The sequence below is a fragment of the Felis catus genome, chromosome B2, assembly GCF_018350175.1.
Source record: "Felis catus isolate Fca126 chromosome B2, F.catus_Fca126_mat1.0, whole genome shotgun sequence".
In the NCBI taxonomy this organism is placed as follows: domain Eukaryota; kingdom Metazoa; phylum Chordata; class Mammalia; order Carnivora; family Felidae; genus Felis; species Felis catus.
This window is the reverse complement of record NC_058372.1, coordinates 122295873-122312950: the sequence shown is the minus strand read 5'-3', so window position 1 is coordinate 122312950 and position 17078 is coordinate 122295873. Positions and strand designations below refer to the sequence as shown.

At 36.7% G+C, this 17078-nt stretch overlaps 1 protein-coding gene across 4 annotated transcripts in view; it reads right to left on the bottom strand.

Moving 5' to 3' along the window:
• PDE7B (phosphodiesterase 7B) overlaps positions 1 to 17078 on the bottom strand; it is a 579566-nt gene that overhangs the window by 193838 nt on the left and 368650 nt on the right. The gene's annotated exons all lie outside the window — the stretch shown is intronic.

The window sequence follows — 17078 nt, the reverse complement described above, 5'->3', positions numbered from 1 at the left end:
TTATGGATACAATGTCAAGGCTATATATTTTAGGGAAGCCACTGAATTTCCTTCCAGTAGAGGGTTTACTTTAAAAATAGACTCAGAAAAAATGTTTTATTTGAAAAACAGATGGATTGCTGAAGGGGTCACAACACATTTAAATTTTCCTGTGAGAAAACAATAAACTGGATGATAGCGCCCAAACAAAGGCTTGCCTGTCTCTTAATTCTCAGGAAAAGTTCTCCAGCAGGGTCCTGTCCCTGAACAACCTCTCAGAGCCTCTCCAGAGTGCATCAGACTACAACTGCACACTGCTTTTTCCCAGTTCTTTTTATGTAGCTTTAAGGTTCTTCCCTTTTAAAAAAAAAATATTTATTTATTTTGAGAAAGAGAGAATGTGTGTGTAAGCATGGGAGGGACAGAGAGAGAGGGAGAGAGAGAGAATCCCAAGCAGGCTCCATGCCATCAGCACAGAACCCAACGTGAGTCTCAAACTCACAAACCGTGAGATCATGACCTGAGCTGAAACCAAGAGTTTCACCACCCAGGCGCCCCAAGGTTCTTTCCTTTTTTAAGTTATGAGCAGGTCTGCCCTTCTTTCTTCATTCCCTCCTTCCTTGCCTGTCTCCCTCCCTCCTTCCTTCCTTCCTTCCTTCCTAAACAAACTTTAAAAAAAAATTTTTTTAGGTTCACAGCAAAACTGCGCAGAAAGTGTAGAGATTTCTCATGTATCTTCTGCCCCTACATGTGCACAGACCTTCCTATTATCAACATCTCCCTCCAGAGTGGTACATTTTGTGACAACTGATGAACCAACATGGACATGAACCAACAAGTTCCAAGTTTATATCAGGGTTGACTCACATTCTGTGAGTTTGGACAAATGTATAATTACATGTATCCACCATTATAGTATCATATAGAGCAATTTCACTGGTGAAGGTCCTTCATTTTTAATTTTTTTCTACCCTAAAAGGAACAAATACATGCTTATGGTAGGAAAACTGTAAAATACAGAAATATATGATGAATCAAGTAAATTTTTTCTCTACCACTAAAAATTATATACATACACAGTTATACACAACCATACATATTTGGAAAAACACAGTATATATGTAATTCTGTATATAGTTTTATGTCAGCAGTATCTTCCTATATTTGAGACAGACTTTAGGACATGTAGAGCCATTAAACATTTCTCCTTGTTTCTTCTCTGAATACAGAACTGCATGCATACCTTTATTCACTTAGAAAAAAAACCTCGTGCTTTTGGGGTCCCAGCTGAGAAGAAAGGAATAATAGAGAGACCATGAACATGAAAAGGTGCAATTGTCTTCTGTTTGCTTGCCTAATGAAAGTTACAAATTCTTCTGGTATAATTGAAATACCTCTTAATAACAGCTTGGTTGGTGGTGGCAGGGGTTCTCTGAGGTAGAGGCAGAGACAGGCTCTTAACAATTTGCCTGTTACAATTTTGAGGACCTAAGGAAGTTCCACAGGGTTTTGTTCCATATTATTTCATAACATTTGTATAATGAGCCCTCACCCATCCCCGGTGCAACAGACTGAGCATGTTTGTTCTGGAAGACTTCCATTTGCTGGGGAACCACAAACCTCAGTTACTTGACTTTCATATTGTTTTGCAACTTCTGTGCTATTTCATGGGCTTTTAGCTGTGACACAAGGCACAGGATCGCTGGGATTACACGCAATCTGCAAAGGGAGCGGCTGATCTCAGAAAGTCCATTTGTTTTGGGGGAAAGTAACTTTGTGACAGATAATTTAATAAAAGCCACAACTCATCCCCAAGATGTAGCAACCCAAATACTGGCTACCTCAAGGCGCAGTTCCAGATTACAAACACCTCCTCCAGTAGGTCCGCTTTACGGCTGGAACAAGTTCTCAAAGTTTTGACACTTGTCTGATGTAGGTTTTAGTATAGCAAACAAGCAATAAGAAACAAGCTTTGTACCCTTAGAAATCAGAAAAACAACCTAAAATCTCTCTCGTTATAAAACTAATAATTACCCTTTGCTGAACACTTGGAAGATACAGAGAGACAAAAAGAAGGAAATAAAGATTATGCATGATCCCACCATTCACGAAGTCAAAAACATCTTGAGTTTGGGGAAGTTATAATCCTGTCATTGCACTCAATTCTGATACTGGCTAATGATGACTTTTCTAGCTCCACCTGGAAATACCCAAAATGAGAGCAACTGATAAAAAGGGAAAATGAAAATACTTTGCTGACTCACTCCTAAAGCATTTGTCAATAAAATCCACAAAAACTTGTGAGGATTAGATTTAGAATCACTCTGCTCTGTGATTTATAGAATCACTATGCTAGTGACTATTGATATGTCAGGATTAGACACCTTAACTGTAATTTTCCTATGATAAGTTCATATCTATAACCTGAGGCCTTTAAAAAGTTGGTTAATTTGGGGGCACCTGGGTGGCTCAGTCGGTTAAATATCTGACTCTTGGTTTTGGCTCAGGTCACAGTCTCAGGGTCATGAGATTGAGCCCCACGCTAGGCTGAGTGCTGGGTGTGGAGACTGCTTGCGATTCTCTCTCTCCCTCTCCCCTGCTAGTGTGTCCACTCTCTCTGTCTCTAAAAGTAAGTAAGTAAATAAATAAATAAAATTGGTTAATTTTGTATTTGCATAAAAGAAAAAAAAATGGAAGTTAATTACCTCAACACAAAAGAGTTTTTATTTACGAACCAGGGTTTTGTTTATAGTTCCACTGTGGGTGGGGAATATGTATTAGGATCACTTGTGGGATACTTATTTCCAAGTGTTCAGCAAAAAATAGCTGCTGGTTTGGTTTATGCAACAAACTCCAGTTCTTTAATATTCGTTGTTAATCAACAAATACAGTATACATGTTTTACTACTACCATTGTCAACCTAATGACTTGTTTACATAAATGATACATGATCTCATTAAAGGCTATTGCATGAAATGTTGTTTGTATGGAGTGGAATGATGAATTATGTATTCTAACTTTTACTCAAAGATTATTATCAAGTGTTAATTTATTTATTGGGCTACCATACACAATTGGTGGGAGGGTGAATTGGTACAGCCACTTTGGAAAACAATTTGGCGGAATCAGTTAAAGCTGAACAATAAATACCCTATTCTAATTATACTAGAAGTTGTAACTTTAGGTTAATACTTAAGTGAAGATGTGTATATCTGTGCACAAAAAGATGCATAAGAGTGTTCACAGCAGTATCATTTTTAACAGTCCAAAACTAGAGATTATTTGTAACAGTTCAAACTGGGTAAATGTTCATTACCACTAAAATTGATAAATAAATAAATTGCCTCCCCCCCCCCCACACAAGAATACTCTACTGCAATGGTCAGCAGTCTTTTTCTGTAATACAGTAGGTTTGGGGCAATCGTATGGTCTTTTTTCATAGTTACTGAATCATAGTTATTGAACTGTGCCAATGTAATATGAAAACAGCTATAGACAATATAAGAATGAATGGGCATAGCCATGTTCTAATCAAACTTTATTTACACAAACAGTTGACAGGTCAGATTTAGCCCCTGGTCAATTTATTGACCTCTTCTCTATAACAGAAGAAACAAGAAAAGAATGAACTGTAGCTATGTGCAACAGCATGGATGAATCTCATAGACAATGTTGATTTAAAGAAGGTAGGCAGAAAGTAGAAAATGCTCTGTGGTTCTATTCATGTAAATTTCAAAATTAGGGGTTAGTGATAGAAGTCAGTGAGTCAGTATGGAATCTTTGGGAAGTAATGTGTGGGAGGAGGTATGAGGAAAACTATATTGATCTCTTCGGTTTTACATGGATGTATTAACTTTGTAACAATTCGTTAAGCTGTAAAAATAGGATGCTCATCAGAATTTAAGTTGTATTTCAATAAAAAAGTAAGAAACAATTTTCTATCTAAATAAACCAATAGCTAAATAGACTAATAGCAGGAGAATTAGAAATGCCAATAAATATGCAAGCTGCAATTTCAATTGTTGAGGGATATCAGGCTATTGATAAATATAAACTTAGATACATGTACACCATATTAGTTCCTATTTACTAATGTTAAAGACACTAATTAAAAACTTGCTCTTCTGGGGCGCCTGGGTGGAGCAGTCGGTTAAGCGTCCGACTTCAGCCAGGTCAAGATCTCGCGGTCCGTGAGTTCAAGCCCCGCGTCGGGCTCTGGGCTGATGGCTCAGAGCCTGGAGCCTGTTTCCCATTCTGTGTCTCCCTCTCTCTCTGCCCCTCCCCCGTTCATGCTCTGTCTCTCTCTGTCCCAAAAATAAATAAAAAAAAAAGTTGAAAAAAAAATTAAAAAAAAAACAAACTTGCTCTTCTAAAGATAATATTTCAACCCAATTTTCCAAGAAGTTTTCCCTACAGGGAAGTAAAGAAAATAGGCATGCACAGTCACACTGTTGTCTTGATTTTTGTTTTTAAATAGACTATGTTTCCATTTTCAGCAGTACAATTGCCAAAAAATTGTAGGTAGAGAAAAAATCCTTTACTACATTGAATGGCTTAAAAGTTTACATGATTCTGTGCGCTCTCATATCTGAAATCTGACCCTGAACTTCTGGGCTCCAGGCATGTGGACTAGGCTAGGAGAAGAAGTCTTCTCCTACTTGACCTTCAAAGCTCTTCCCAACTTTAAAGTCCTGTGAAAGCAATATCTGAAAGAACTAAGTCCCTTCAAATATTGAGAGAGATATGCTTAAGACCAAGTTCCAAATGTCTGCTAAATTAACTGAATCACGGTCGTGGTCGCTCACCTACTGTTACCCACAGTCATCTTGGCATTTTATTAGTCAACCATCTTATAAACATGATTCATGAAAGACGACTTTCAATGATTCAAAAAGTGAAAGCAGAGGGACTAAGTTATCTTTCACACAGACTGCCTAGTGGAGTTAATTATTATTAACAAACTTATTCTATAAGGAATGCAGTAACTCAGGGATAAGATGCTGAACTTTACCTAAGAAATGTGGAAAATGTATTTTTGAATTCAGTACGTACTTCCAAAATGTTCAACTATTTTTTACAAATATTTAACTGTTTAAAGAAGTGAGAAATATTGAAATGCATTTTCTTGACACTGTAATATACATTTTAGAAAGTAGATCAGCATGGTAACTCTTTTCATAGATTTAGTACATATTGTAAAATTCTTAGATTTGTAGTATGTGGCTATCATCGAACAATAAAAATACTGTTGTTCACCAATGTTACAGAAGTCTACATCCTATTAGCATTTCTGGATTTATTTTCTTATATTTAGGAGTGTGAGGGCCTCTTTCAGAATGAAACCTCCAATTTTCTACTGTTCCACATAGAATGAGAGACTTCAGAATCTAGAATTTAGGTAAAGAGAAACATATAATGTTACTATCTCATTAAGTTGCAAGTCATAAAATTTTAAGAATATTCACTGTAAGCCAAATGTATTAAATTCATATGTGATTGACTATCTTAAAGTAGGAAAAGGCAAATTCTTTGCATTTGTTTGTTATGATATATAACCTATTTTAGATTTGCCTTTAAGATCAGTAATTTTGATAATGTCCAAGCCAGCATCACAAAATTAAAGACTTGCATTAATTTTCAAATATGAAAGTTTTGGGCTTATGGAAACTTAGCTTTCTAGACTACCAGTTAGCTGTCTCTTTGGAATAGGTCTCTTGGCAAGTAAGTAAGTATTTTTTGGTAATTAGATGACAAAGAAATGTAATTCAAAGAAGGAATTGATACAATTGGAACAAAGATTTATTTTTTCAATATTTTAAAACTACCTTTTTGTGCTTTTATAATCTACAAACTTTTATACTATACATAACTTTGAAAATTTTTATATTTTGTGCATGCTTATAATCTATACACATTAGAAAACATTATAAACTTATAACATTATAAATAAGACTGGTTATTTATTTTTGAGAGAGAGAGAGAGAGAGAGAGAGAGAGAGAGAGACCGAACATGAGCAGGGGAGGGGCAGAGAGAGAGGGAGACACAAAATCTGAAACAAGCTCCAGGCTCCTAGCTGTCAGCACAGAGCTCCAAGTAGGGTTCGAACTTACGATCCAGGAGGTCATGACCTGAGCTGAAGTCCGACACTTAACTGACTGAGCCACCCAGGTACTTCCACATTGGGACGTCTTAAGCCACCCTGAATAGCAAGGCTACAGGAATAATTTGTTTAAAAATGTATAAATTCACAATGAAATACAATTATAATCTGTATTCATTTCAATAAAAAGTCCAACATTGTTTGGGAGTCAACCAGAAATGACACCTTTTCTGGAACATTATAAAAACACAGTTTGATGTACACAAAGATCCCTAGGTGAACTCATTCTGAGAGCAAAAAGTCTTTAAATAAAATTTGTAACTGAGGGAAATGAACCACGACAGTGGCTCCGGGGGTGGCTGAAGAGGCCAGGGGCGGCCCAGCTCAGGAGATAATGGTACCATCAGATCTCAAATGGCTTAGTGCCTCTGGTCTCCTTGACAATAGGGAGTTGGATGTGGAGTCATCTCCTTTTAGGCCAAGATAGGTCAAGAAAGACTCCCCTTGAGGCACCTTGGGGTCAGAGGAGAAGGTCTGGAAAACACGAAACATTAAATTTTTCTTATACCTTCATTAGGAATTATTTTTTGTGCTCTTTTGGAGTTTGGGGCCAATGCTGGTTGCTAGGAATACGAAGATCAATAAGATGGAGACCTACTCCCTTGGAATATGCCTGCTAGATGAAAAAAAAATGGAGAAATAATTCAACATTTACAGGATGAGAGAGAGGATCTTGTGAATTAGGGTCAAGGAAAGCAGCTCTGTGCAGGTTACCTTGACTGGCCATCGGAAGAGGAGACCCCTAAGGAGAAAAGGGAAGGCAGGGTGCTCTTGAACAGGAGGCAGTCACTTTTCTGAAATGTGCGTTTCGAACACACTGTGTTTTCAACATTTTTTAATTTGTATAGATTGGCGTTGGTGTTTTACTTCATCGAGTTTAACATCAGAACTGCTTCGGAATTCCCTTTGATCTATCTCTAGTCAGTTCTTTCTTCTTTCCTACATTAATTTCAAACCTTTATCTACCTCTTCATGCTGCCTCCTCTATTCTTCTCCTTATTCTCTCCAAGATATCACGCTTTCTTCTTAACAAGAAGGGAGGCAATTAGATGGAGATATCAATTTCTGCCCATCTTCAACCTGATGGGCATGTCTCCACCCTTACTCTTCCTTGTCCACTGTCACTGCCTTTTCTCTGTGGCAGTGGGAGGGGTTTTCCAGCTCACAATTACTTCCTTTCTCTTCGGAAACATTCAGCCACTTCCTCTACTTGCTCTTTTTTCTCTGAATTGAAACATTCTCAAATCTTTCCCATCTTAAGAACTCCTTCCAGGCCATCATTATTTTTCACCTTCTTTTCTCAGACAAATTTCTTGATAGACTAGTGCCCCTCCTTGGTTCTCTGCTCCTTGTCTGTGCACCACCCTCCCTATCTTTGACCTTCTACTAGTTATACTCTTGCTGATAGTTCAGGTTGCTAAGTCCAATGAATGCCTTTTAATCTCGATCGCATTTGACTTCTACTGTAGTTCACATTTTTATCGTGATCTTCCTTTTGAATCTCTCTCTTCATGGCTAAGACAATACCATTCTCTCTTGTTTTCCTTCTGTCTCTCTGCTCACTCCTTAATCTTCAACCTATTTAAGCTTCTTTAGATTCCTCTTGCTCAAGTTCAACCCTTTGGTATGTTGCTTCCAAGCATTCCAAGGTGCACATCCACCTCCCTCCTCACCTCCTCATATCATCACTGATATGTTGTCACTAATGCCTTCTCCCAGATCACTGTTCTGAGCTCCAGACTCCCTACTATCTCTGAGAGTTCCTTCAGCATCTCAAATTGGCTGTGTCCAAAATTTAACTCATTTCCCATGGTTGCAAATCTGATTTTCATGCACTTTCCACTGGGGAAGGTTGTCTGGGGAAGGGTGAAACAGCACCTCTAAATAACATTCCTATAGTCAATCCATTATAAAGTTCCACCATCCCCTTTCAAAGTCTCCTGAATTTTGTGCCTCCTGTCCTCCTTGATGTTGTCTCAGTTTGGGCAGGACTCATCATTTCTCATCTGATTATTATTGCAATTTCTTAAACTGACCTCTCCTTCTCCAGTCATATCCTCCTCCAGGGCATTCTCTAGTTAACCAGCTCGGTCTAAAACATGTGTCTCACATTGTAGCTCTGCTTGAACATCCTTAAATGATTCTTTGTCCTGTTATAGAACCATTCAATCTGCCTCACCTTCCTTTCCACATTGATTATCTTATCATTTCTTTGTTCTTTAAAAAATTTTTTTATAATGTTTATTTATTTTTGACAGAGAGAGAGAGAGAGAGAGAGAGAGAGAGAATGAGTGGGGGAGGGGCAGAGAGAGAGGGAGACACAGAATCCGAAGCAGGCTCCAGGCTCTGAGCAGTCAGCACAGAGCCTGACGTGGGGCTCAAACTCATGGACCATGAGACCATGACCTGAGCTGAAGTCAGACGCTCAACCAACTAAGCCACCCAGGCACCCCCATCATTTCTTTACTCTTACTGTATTCTTCAGGAGTAATGACTTACGGTTTTTCTTTTCGGTCATATTAAGCTTTTTGAACCTGCTGCTCCTTCTTCCTAGAAATGCCAATGGCTTTTCCAGCAGGCCGCCCCTTCCCAGCCTCACAGGTCTATCTGCTGCTTCTCTCTGACACTCAGTTCCTTTTCACCTCTTGTGTAGGTCTTTCTGACACCACTCCACCCTCCCTTTCCACAAGACCTTGGCCCATCCTTCTTATGATCTAGCATGCTATGTTGTTTTTGTCTACATAGTTCCTACTAGATTGGAAGCTTCTTGAGGGCAGAAACCAGAACTTCCTTCCCTGTCTTCCACTCCTACCCTGGCATGCCTTATGTATCTATAAATATTTGTTGATTGAACAATTTTTTGAAGTGTAGCTTTGTATGAAGGGTCTCTTCCTTCAGAGAGAAAAGGAAACCAACACAAGACTGACACTTCTATCACTTGGGGATTTATAGCTTCAGTTCTGATAGAATGACCTCTGCCTGTGTTGTTATTAGCAGCTAGCTCTTATCTGAGCCCTGGCTCCCTGCTGCATTCAAAAGCGTGGTGTTTTGTTGCCTTGGAAATGCTGCTGCATTCCACAGAAAGCAACTGTGAAACTAGGAGACTTATTTTTCTCAAGCAAGGCAATAACGACTTCCAAAGAAAAAATTTTAAAGTCAGTAAGACAATGTAGAAAAACTTTTAAATCATAAACCTCAGGGTAAAATGATTTTCTATATATTCCTGTAAACATAGAGAAGACAAAATAACAGCCCTCCTCCTGTTTTCTCAACACAATGTTCCATCTGCAGAGGAATAAACTCTCATGATAAGGATTCTACCTTGCTCATTAGATCAACTTTCAGAGTATCCCCAGCAGAGGGTTGAGCATAGGTAGTGCTCAGGAAATATTTGTTAATTACCTGATTTCTAGGCTAGGTCCTAACTGCCTGTTTGTAGAGAACTACACAGTTATCATCCTGTAACCTTGAGTAATATGCTTGGGAAACTGCCAGTTAGTTCATGTAGGAGCTCACCCATGCCTTAGCTGAGGTAGCAGATGGTTTTAAATGCTATACCAACCAGGTTTTGATACATCTGGGTCATGCCCTGCAGGTGATTTTGCTGTTCTCACAAATGTATCAGCATGTATCCATTCAGTAAATGTTGGGTTCTCATATAGGCTAGGTGGCCAAACACCGTCCCAGATGCTGGACACCCAGCAGTGAATAAAACTAAGTCTTGCTGCCATGATATTTACATTCTATGTGGTGGGGTGACGCTGGGACATAGCAATTAACAAACAGACAAAAATATAAAATACATCATTTGCTGAGAAGTGCAATGAAAAGTAAAATAAGGCAGATCCTGAGTAAGTGATTGGGATAATGCCCCCACGCCTTTTCTTGGAAATAACCAGATTTCAATTTGCCCTCTTTTAAAAGTTAGCAAATCTCATACATGAACATACATATAGGAAGAGTGAATTGATTTGTCCATTTGTCCACATGATATGAAGTGCTTCAAACGTGTAAGTTAAAATTAATTCAAATTTCTATGGCATTTTAATCTTGATAAATCAGTTAAGCAACTTGAAAACTTTTGTTTTTAAAAAAAGCCCTTCACTTCTAAGGTCAAGTACACATAAAATAGCTCTCACCATAGTCTTTCTTTAATAACCTATGAGGATAATATGCTTATTTCTAGATTGCAAACATTCATTTGAAAATATCTATTCACTTTAACCAAATTGAGATAGTTCAATATTCTCAGTATATCAAATATACTGCATATACAAAATACTGCATATATCAGTTTGCATATACAAAATACTACTAATAGCAAATGAAATGCAGGTACTTCAAACAAATTACTTATTAGTATTTAATAAAAATAATGTTATATTTCTAGTAGTTCTAAAAGTTTATAGAATGCTTTAATATTGTGTTCTCTGATCCTCAACAAACCTGATAACATACATACTAATACTGTTATTATTACTTATTATTCCATTTTAGAGAAGAGTAAACTGATATTTATAGCCTTTAAGTGACTGGTGTATAGTCACAGGGTTTTTAGCTGGTACCAAATCTTTAAATACCCTGTTCTTTCTACTACACCACAGTGGCCTACTTTGATATCAAATATTATTTGACAGATTGTGTATTAATTTTAAGAAAAATATTTATGAACCTCAAAGTTGTCTACATACAAAAATCATGAGCTGATGCCAGTGAAGAGCAAAATATATCAAAAATTACCCATGTTATTAGAGGACAAATTTCTGAAAAGTGAAAAAAAAAACCTTTTAACAATTTTCTCCAGTATAAAAGATTACAATGTTGTTTTACTTCTTAAATAAAATACTATAATATTTAATATCAATGGGAAAAGATTAAGATGAAAAAAATCGAATCTAGAATTCAGGCCATCAGATTCAAATAGTTATTGAGTTAAAATTATTTAATTTCATAAGTATCTGATGAATGGCTGTCCTTAACAGCTGTCAAGTAGAAACTAGTTTACAGAGTATTCTCTAAAATTCTATAATTGAAAAAATACTCTCTAAATAAAAGAGATCAGGACTCTCTCTTATCTGATACTTCTCTCTTTTTAGAGTAAATGACAACAGTCAAACTGCCCATAATAAGGCCCCCAATTCCTTTTCAATTTATTCTTCCATCATCCATGTGGTATGAAACACTTCCTGCTCCCTCCTACTCCCCAGCTTTCTTTTATCTGGACTTTTGAATATGGCCATGCATCCACCTAGAATGCTGCCATTTTCTCAGCCCCTGCGTATCTAAGTCTACAGGTCTTCATATCCCAACTGTATACACTTCCCCCATTTTTTGAAGTCCCAACATACTTCTTTATAATAATAATAATAATAATAATAATTATTATTATTATTATTATTATTACTGTTTCATGTGTCATCTCAAGCTGGTGCTGCAGATTTGGGGGTTCAGGGATTGAGTCTCTTCCTGGACTGTTAAACCCTCCAAGGACAAGACACATGTCCCATTGGGTGTGTATTCCTAGTGCCCAGGACAATACCTTGCATGTAGCAGGTATTCAATGCATATCTGTTGAATGAGAATTGAATGAATACCTTTGAGTTACTACACAATTTAAAAAAAAATTTAAGTTTATTTATTTTGAGAGAGAGAGAGAGAGAGAGCAAGAGAGAGCAGGGGAGGGCCAGAGGGAGAGGGAGTGAGAGAACCCCAACCAGTCTCTGCACTGTCAGCACAGAGCCCAATGCAGGGCTCGAACTCATGAAACCATGAGATCATGACCTGAGCTGAAACCAAGAGTCAGACGCTTAACCAATTGAACCACTCAGGCGCCCCAGAGTTACTACACAGTTCTGAAGAATGCGTTTGATACTTTTAGAAATTGTTCTCACCTTTATATAATGTGTCAGCTTTTCAGTTGCTTTTCTAAACATTATTAATGTCATCAGTAAATAACTTATTATTTATGTTTTATTATCATCAATTTGTTTATTTTCAATTGTTTATTATTTATTTACCAATTTATTGATGCATAAACAATATTTAGGACATTACAGCAGGCAAAGTCTCCTCACAGAACATTTTATTCTGTCACCAGTACAACCCCTGGGCTAGGAAGAACAGATGTTTTAATTTCTACTTTGCAGAAAAAATTATAAATTAAAGCCTAAAAGACAAAACATTTTATATGAGTACACAGTTAATTTTTCGGTAGTATGACTAGAAAGCAAGTCTCTCTGCTTATGTTGAATGCTAATGAAACATTGATTTTGTGGTATTTTCTTGCTTTAAGACTGGAAATCTCTTTAACTGATTTCTAATAAACTTCAACAAAAAACCATGGCAGGTAAAAACAAGTGCATATTTTACATTCAATGACGAAGCACCAATCACCATGAAAAAAATCATGCATGAAACAAAAGAAGGATCACTGAAAATTTCAAACCTTGAAAAATTATAAACTTAAACCTTGATAAAGAGGTTGGAGAAGTTGAGCCAACAAAATACCATAAGTTACAGATTAAAGAAAATGCAAATCAAAACCACAATGAGATCTCACCTTACACTTGTCAGAATAGGTAAAATCAAAAGAGACAAAAAATAACAAAGGTTTGTGAGGATGTGGAGAAAAAGGAACCCTCATGCACTGTTGGTGGGAATGCAAACTAGGGCAGCCACTGTGGAAAACAGTAGGGAGGTTCCTCAAAAAACTAAAAATAGAAATACCATATGATCCAGTAATCCCACTACTGGCTATTTACCCAAAGAAAACAAAAATACTAATTTAAGAAGATATCTGCACCCCTGTTTATTAAAGCATTATTTACAATAGTCAAGATATGGAAGCAACCTAAATGTCCATTCACAGATGAATGGGTAAGGAAGATACAATATACATACACAATGGAATATTATGCAGCCACAAAAAAGAATGAAATTGTGCCATTTGCAACAACATGGATGGACCTACAGGATATTGCACTGAGATCAGTCAGACTAAGACAGACGCCATATGATTTCACTCATATGTGGAATCTAAAAGACACAGCAAATGAAGAAGCAAACAAACAAAAAGCAGAATCAGACCTATAAATACAGAGAACAAACTGATCCTTGCCAGAGGCAGGGGGTGGAGGATGGACAAAAAGGGGCCTGGGAGATGAAGGCTTCAAGTTTCGGAATGAATGAGTCATAGGAATAAAAGGCACAGTCTGGGGAATAGAGTCAATGATATCGTAATAATGTTGTATAGTGACAGAGGGTAGCCACACTTGTGGAGAGTATAGCATAATGTATAGAGAAGTCGAATCACTGTGTTGAGCACCCGAAGCTAATGTGACATTGTGTGTCAACTATACTCAAATAAAATAATTTAAAAAATTAGAACCACTCCCCTCACCCCAACCCCCCCCCCCAAACCCCCCAACAAATTAAAGCTTACTATTTAAGAGAATCTCACTCTAGGAATAAGGAGAAAGAAGCAGTTGTAAGAGGCATCGAGTCTGATGGGGAATGCTTTTTTGAAAGTTTTTTTCCCCAAGATTTATCATTGCACAGAGTGAGGTTGGCAAGTGGACTAAGAAAGGATTCAACATTGCTCGCTTTATATAATTTTTTAAAATACTCTTGGTTCTTTGTGAATCAGTTTGATTCATTATATTTAAAAGGTCAAATCCTTTTAGTAACTCATCATCCTTCCTACATTACTCGTGCAATGAGAACTAATCTCTCCTCCACTTCTTTTTTCCTTTGCTTTCAGTTCATTATACCTCATTAAGGTGCAAGTCTTGCTATATACCTTTTAATGCAGTTATGTGCACTTCTGAGGTTAATCTGGGGTTGAAAGAAATCTCATGGCTAAATTTTTAAAAAAGGAGGGAGATGGGGGAAGTACAAGTTTTAAACATATGCCCTAAGGATGAAGGAAAGAAGAAAGCAACATTTATTACAATTTGGTGCTTAACTCAATTGCCCACATTTGCCCTCTCTGAGAGAATTCTACCGAATGAATACTTAATACTCAGTGCAGCCAGCCCTGCAGGACATCTTTTTTTACCTTCATATGCAGCACGAACCATTCCTCTGAATCCAGAAATGATTTCCCCATAAGACCTATGCATGATAGTAGTTTGCTTCCACTTAAAACTGCATTGAATTCATGTTTCAGAGTAACTCAAGGTGAATTTTACACTGATGTCTCACTTAATGTAATAAGCCAGAAGCACGACTTTGGTGAGGATAACTTATTTCTGGAAGTCGTGAGGTACACAGCTTAACACGTATACTCAAAGTATCTTTCATAATGATCTGCGGACACACTACTGGAAGAGAAGGAACTATAAATGGTGTCCCTGGCTAGTGACCCTCTTCCAAATTCTGTCTCAACTGTGTGGAAACCAGATCACAGCTGGGAACTGGGCAGGCACCCCAAATCTGGCATGTGAGTGGGAAAAGAGGGGGGATTTTAAGGGTTAAAGTGAGCCCAACTTCACAATTTAAAGCTGTGGATGTCTCAGGTTGGCCTCCCTTAGGGAACTCAGTTCTGCGGTGGCAAAAAGATGCGAGATGAAGGTTTGGAAATGCAGACTTTATATCTTTGGTTTCCTTGTCTAGATATTTTGCCTTATTCATAAAAACATTATACATTACCTGCAAAAATATAAACTATACTCATGATTGGCAATACTTAGAAAAGTTAATATCCCCTTAAAATATCAAAGAATATCCTTTACTGTTGGAGGTATAACGCTTTCTCAAGAAATGCTTTAAGAAGCCATAGGGCATGATCGCAGGTTCCTTTCAAAGGAAGCAACAAATACTTCAGATAATGGTAAAGAGGTGTTTTGCTGTTGTGTGAATACAGATGCCCTTTCCTGATGAAGTATGATATGGTCTCAGTTACAGGAGCTACATGTTAATAACTTGATTTTCTCTTGTTTTAAGGGAATAAACCATTTGATTTCACTTCTCCTCTTATTAATTTGTACAGTATTGCTGTGAAATGGCAGCCCATGGGCTTCAGGTGGACACCTGCTAATGGTGGGTTGATCCATGTGTATTGATATCCATAACAGTTTTATTTTGGTATTCTCTTTCATCTAAGATTTCAAAGGACTGTGTAAATGTTTCAATTAAATTTTGTAGCAATCCTCTTAAACAGATAAGTAGGAAAAAGCCTAAGCCTTCTTAGATGTAAGCTCCTTGAAGGCACAATTTTCACTATGTGAATAAATCAAGGTCTCTAGACGTGGTATTATTTTTGACACCACATAAATATTTACCATCTATTTTAAAGGTAAAAGGCACCATTGTTCTTCCTATTTCATCTTTATTTTTCCTGTGCCCTCAAAACTAACAAAAACTTCCATTCTTACATTACTTTATACTATTTAGTTCCCTATCACTAAGAAAATAGAAATCTAATAAACTAATAAAATCTACAAGCTCGATAATATACTGCTATTGCCAAGGACATTTATATTTTGAAAGAGAGGTCATGCCTTAATTTGCTTAGGATAAATGATCTAAGATGTTTAGGATAGACTCCACCTCTCACATATTTAATAGTTTAATTAATTATAATTGTTATGACAGTAAAAGTAATATAGAACTGATTAATGTAAGTATATTTCTAATTTTTGAATGTTGTATAATGTGGCAGATTCACTGGGATACACTTCGTGGCCAGGAATGTCTTCTGGCAGCAATATAAACCATTCCATATAATCCAGAAGAGATGGAAAGATAATTGGCCTTACTTTAAGTGAGAACAAGTCTATAGGCAGTAGAAAACAGTCTATTGCTGTCCCTGTCGTAGCTATAAACTAAACAGGTAACTCACAGAGAAACTAGGACAAAGGAAAATTCAGGCAAAATAGATGATGTGCTCATGTGCTTAAAATCACTAGAAGTTAAAAAAATGATTAAAATTACTAGATTAGGTAGAAGCCATAATCATACAATATCTTAATGGTATTAAGGTACCTTATTTAACCATTTGCCTCAATTATTATTAACTATAAAATGAGGATAACACTAGCACAAACTTCATTTTATTATTGTGAAAATTAAATAAGTTAATTGATGAATAGATTTGATGTGGTGATGAAATGTTTTCCCAAATCTAAGGTTGGGACGTAATGGCTGGGCAAAGGGATTTTTTTCTGCTTATCTATCTATCTATCTACCTACCTATCTATATCTATCAGCATTTTTGAGGCATTTTCATGCTTAAAGGATAGGAATACTGGATATTTGAAATGGTTGTATGGATGCTATGCTATGTTCATTGTTATGCACTCTTCATTTGACAATGGATGAGTTACTTGATGGTTACCATCTTAATTAAAATGAAAACATATAGGAACTGCAACAGGTTTAGAACACTAGCACAAGAAAATGAGGATCATAAGACTAGGAAAATATGGTGTCTGTTTTTGTTTGTTTGTTTGTTTGTTTGTTTGTTTGTATTTTTGGCTTGTTTTTCAAGTCACGAGCAATCCTTGGTTATTATTACCTGATTATCTTGGATTATACATTACCAAGACCTTCCTATGCCTCTATCTTGCTGACTGCTTTTGAGTCATCTCGCCAATAAGCTAGCTGCCAATATTTGAATTAGCCAGAGAAAATGGAAGAAGCTAAAATGAATACTTTTGTTCTTTGCTAATCAGTGTTGTTCAAAGTTGGAATGGACAGGGTAAAATTTTGGTGAAAGTCAAATTTAAGGATTATTTTTATTTATCTAAGCTACTGTTTTTTGTCCTATTTCAATAATTAACTGAAAGTTAATTGGACAGAGTTTAGTGATTGAAATAAGATCTAAACACTGTACCTAAAGCTTTACATTTTAAAAATGTTCACGTCATGATTTGGACTATTTCTCACTTTGAGGTTAAGTGCATCACTTATATTGTCTGTACTAGTTTACTAACCTA